Raw genomic sequence first — 5,478 nt, forward strand, 5'->3', positions numbered from 1 at the left:
ACCTGGAGGCAGGAGCTGGAACACAGGCCATGGAGGAACACTGCTTACTGGCTTGCTCCCCTGGCCCCTGCTCAGCTTGCTCTCTTGTCCAACACGGGCCCACCTGCCCAGGGGTGGCACTACCCACAGTGGGCTGGGCCCTCCCACATCACTCAGCAATCAAGAAGATGCCCCACAGACATGGCCACAGGTCAGTCCAATGGAGTCAATTCCCCACTTGAGGCTCCCTCAACCCAGGTGTGTCAAGTTGACACTAAAGCTATCCAGCACATACCCCATTGTCTCCATTAGACAGGTCAACTGTACAAAGAGTAAACAGAGAGACATCTGAATTAAATGATACCATATATCAAATAGACCTAACAGACATCTTTCAAATATTCCACCCAAAAACCAAAGAATGCACTTTCTACCCAGCACCCCAGGGAACTTTTTCAAAAATTGACCACATACTGGGCCCATATTCAAACCTCAACAAATATTAAAAAATTGAAATAATTCCATGCATTCTATCAGACCGCAATGCAAAAAAGCTCAAAATCAACATGTGATAAAGTCCTTGTCACTACATGAACTCATGGTGATTAAACAACACACTCCTAAACATTGAGTGGGTTGAAGGAGAAATTAAGAAATAAAGAAACTCCTGGAATTTAATGAAAAGGACAATACAACACAACCTTCGAGATACTTTAAAAGCAGTCCTAAGAGGGAAGTTTATAGCTTTAAGTGCCTACAACAACCTCTGGGACACTTTAAAAAAAGTCCTAAGAGGGAAGTTTATAGCTCTAAGTGCCTACATTTAAAAATTAGAATAAGAACCAAATAAATGACCTAACACTGCTACTCAACATGCTGGACAGGCAAGAACAAATGAAACCCAAACCCAGCAGAAGAGAAGAAATAACAAAAATCAGAGCAGAAATTAATGCAATAGAAACAAAGAAAACAATGCAAAGAATCAATGAATCTAAGAGCTAGTTCTTTAAAAAGCTAAGCAAGATATACAGACCCTTAGCCCAGTTAACCAAAAGAAAGAAAGAGCAAATCCAAATCAACAAAATCAGAGATAAAAGGGGAAACATCATAACTGACACCCAAAAGATCCAGACCATTATAAGGGAATACTTTAAAAACCATTATGCTACTAAATCTGAGAATATAATAGAAAGGGACGGATATCTGAAATCATGGGAACCACCAAAGTTAAACAAAGAAGAAATCAACGTTTTAAACAGACCCATAATATATAAGGAATCAAAACAGTAATACAACGCCTCCCAACTAAAAAGTCCAGGTCCAAATGGATTTACAGCAGAATTCTACAAGACATTTAAAGAAGACCTCCAAACAATACTGCTTAAATTATTCAAAATGATAAAAACAGAGGAAGAACTCCCAAATTTCTTCTATGAAGCCAGCATAACTTTAATACCCAAACTGGGAAAAGACATGAGAAAAAAAGGAAACTATAGACCCATATCCTTAATTAGCACAGATGCAAAAATTCTCAACAAAATACCTGCAAACTGCATACAGATGTACATCAAAAAGATCATTCACCATGATCAAGTAGGCTTTATGCCAGAGATGCATGGATGGTTCAATATACACAAGTCAATAAATGCCATTAATCATATAAATGGACTCAAAGACAAAAACTACATCATCATCTCAATAGAGGCAGAAAAGACTTTTGGCAAAATTCAGCACACATTTATTTATGTTCAATGTCCTAGAGGGAATAGGACTGGAAGGCACCAGGAGATGGAAGGTCCTCCCACGCTCATGGATGGGAAGAAATAATATCGTGAAAATGACCATCCTACCAAAATAAATATGTAGAGTCAATGCAATCTCAATCAAAAGCCCCATGACCTATTTCACAGAATTTGGAAAAAACATCCTTCATATGGAAGCACAAAAGACCCAGGATAGCCAAGGCAACCCTGAGCACAAAGAGCAATGCTGGGGGGATTACTATGCCAAATCTCAAAGTATTCTACAGAGCTATAGTCATAAAATCAGCATGGTACTGGCACAAAAAAAGACACATAGATCAATGGAATCATTGAAGACCCGAACCCGAGTACCTGCAATTTCAGCCACCTGATATTTGACAAAGGTGCCAAGAACACACAATGGAGGAAAGACAGTATCATCAACAAATGGTGCTGACAAAACTAGATCTCCACCTGTAGAAGAATGAAACTAGATCCTTATCTTTCACCTTGCACAAAAGTCAACTCCAAATGGATCAAAGACCTAAATGTGAAACTGGAAATCCTGAATCTTTTAGAAGAAAATATTGGAAGTAACTCACAAGATACAGGTGTAGGAAAGGATTTTCTAAATTGGACAGAAGTTGTTCAGGATTGAAGGTGAGCAATCAACAAGTGGGACCTCATTAAACTAAAAAGCTTCTGTATAGCAAAAGGAACAATCAAAAAAGTGAAGAGAAAACATAAAGAATGGGAAAAAAATCTTCACCAGCGACACATCTGAGAGGTTTAACATCCAGAATATATAAAGAACTCAATAAACAAATAATTGAGAAACCAAATGACCCAATGAAAAGATGGGTTAAAGATCTAAACAGAGTTCTCAAAGGAAGATATAAAGATGGCTAATAAACATTTCAAAAAGTGTTCAACATTGTTAGTAATTAGGGAAATACAAATTAAAACCACCCTAAGGTACCACCTTCCCCAATCAGACTGGCTAGGACCAAGAGAGCAAATGATACCAAATGCTGGCGAGGATGTGGGCAAAGGAAAAATGAGGAAGAACCCAGTAGAGGGATGCTTTTGGAAGCCCTTGTCAAGAAATTCCAATGGACTCTCATATAAACATTTGAAAATTGCCCTGTTCTGACTTTTTTCTGGTTCCCTGTCTAGAACTTGTGATGCTAATTACTCTTGCCTTTACTTCTCCTTCATATCTCCTATTCACCAGTCAAGCACTTTCTTTTCCCCCTATAGGTAAGAGTCATGAAATTTAAGAGTCTTTTAGATAAACCCACAAAAGGGGTACTACAATTGCCTCGCCCTGCATCCCTGTTCAGCATGGAAAAAGCCGGAATGGTCTGCCTCCCAAATCCCTATCTGCAAGTTGGTTAACCTCTTTATAGGATGGTGTAATAAGAATAGGAGGTTGTAAATGCCTAGGCAGTTAGGGTAAAAGACCCCAAAGAAGTTTAGGCAGTTTCTTGGCTAAAACTCACAATGTCCTGGGCCTCTTAACAACATAAAAAAAAAATCAAATAAGAAAGAGTACATGAGCTTATCAGAAAAAAGTAATGGGGAGATATGGAAGGAGTTGGAGGCAAGGGAGTGGGCATGGGTTTGGTCAAAACACCTTATATGCATGTATAAAATTCTCAATAAATTATTTTTAAAAAATAAAAAAACTGATGAGTATAACATAAAGGTGTTCTCTTTCACACTAAATTAATATTTGCCAATAAAGCATAGATAAACTTTTCTTTGGTGCTAAAGGGGTCGAAATAGAGGAGATTTTGAAATATTTGTGATTTTTTATTTCTTTAAAAAATATCTGTGGCTTAAGGCAGGAAACACATCTCAGTAGTAAAGTGCTCATCTAGCAATTACTGGGTTCAATCTCTAGTATTGGTAAGAATTCCTGGGTGATGAGTATCTGAGCTTTGTTAAATAATATCCTATGCTATTATACATTCTTCTTTGCTTTTTTTATTGTAAAAAATAAATGAAATATTTAGCTTAACAAGAGAATTACTGCAGTCACTGCCAGCGGCGGCTGCTCTTCCGTTCTTATGGGTGCCGCTCCTTCGTCCTTCATTCTCATGGGTGTTAAGGCTGCTCCTCTGCTCGCCCTGGGCTGAGGCCACTCTTCTGCCTGCCCTGCGCTGAGGCCACTTTTCTGCCCGTCCAGTGCTGATGCTGCTCTTCTGCTTGCCCAGTGCTGCCTTCTGTCATCGCCGCTTCTGCCTGATCCCAGACCCCAGGGATGATGAGGAGACTGTGTCAGCGGAGCCGCATCCAGACACAGGAGATCAGGTTCAGTGACATAGATCTGGTTTATTACAGGAAGGCACAAGCTTATATAGGGTCACAGCAAGTAGGATACCTCGTGTTACATAGGGGTAGTGGTCCAAACACAGCACAGCAAGTAAGATACCTTATTAGCATAACAGGTTTAGCATCATATTAGCATAACAGACTTAATGTCCTATCACAGAAGAGCGGGTAGGATGCCTCATTAGCATGTTGGGTTTCAGATTACAGAGCCTGGATTACTGGAAACCACGTGACCCTGACAGTTGCAATGTCTAAGTGTTGCAATTTGGGATCTCAAGGGTGGTGACTAGGGAGTGGCAAGCTCTAGGCATCAGTTTCATGATCTGCCAATGGGAGCAAATGTCACAAGGCATTTCTTGTGGCTCCAGCAGTCGGGCCATTGCCTCAGGCCTGCTGTATGGCTGTCAATAAGACTTTCATCCTAGGCTCGAGCCTGTCTCCCACAGATTATAAGTGCTAAAATATTAAAATTCCAGGTTCTCAGAATGGTCAAATTTGTCATTATTTCATTTCTGGTTGATTTGTCCTTCTCCTTTCCCCTTGATTTCTCTAGATGTAACAACATAATAGACTCTATTCTAAATACTCAAAACTGTTATTGTTATCTTGCATCCAAATTGGAGGGTTCAGTTCATCATGGGAGGAAAAGGCATGGTGGCACATGGCATCCATAGTCAGGAAACAGAAAATGATGATGAATGCAGGTATTCAACTCACTTTTTCCTTTCAGTTCAGTCCAGGACCTCAGCCCATGAAATGGTACCACCCACATTTAGGGTGGTCATCCCCACCTCAATTAACATAATCTAGATAAACCGTCACAGACATGCCCAGTGTCTTAGGTGATTTCAGATCTGTCAAATTGACAGTCAGCATTAACTGATCTTACTTGAATTTTAGAAAAATCTGGCAACTTATCTCATGCTCCATTCGTGTTAATTATTATAGGTGTATATTATTCGTTATTCTTCTAAGAAGAAATTAATGTTTATCCTGGTTGAAACTGTAGAGATGTAGAGGATCTTAAACTGGGAAGAAAAAAATCCAGGGTCGGAGTCTTTGGTGGCCAAGATGCCATTGCGACCTAACCTTTGCACTGTTTAGCATTTCCTGACATTACTTTGATTCCTGGATAGCTTTTGTAGTCTTTCTTTTTTAAGTTTTATTTTTGATTTTTAATTATACGTAATCTGTGTGTCTGTGTGGAGGTATGTGCACAGTTGACCCTTGGGATCAGAAGAGGGCATCCACTGAATCAGGGTTATAGGTGACTGTAAGCCACACAACATGGGTTCTAGGAACCAAACTCATTTCTTGTACAAAAGCAATACTTAATTCCTGAGCCATCTCTCCAGACCCAGACAGTTTTCCTCATAGAAAACAAACTGACACATAAGATCTAGTTTTCACCTTTAAAACC

The sequence above is a fragment of the Nannospalax galili genome, unplaced genomic scaffold (assembly GCF_000622305.1).
Source record: "Nannospalax galili isolate Female #2095 unplaced genomic scaffold, S.galili_v1.0 scaffold4511, whole genome shotgun sequence".
NCBI lineage: Eukaryota > Metazoa > Chordata > Mammalia > Rodentia > Spalacidae > Nannospalax > Nannospalax galili.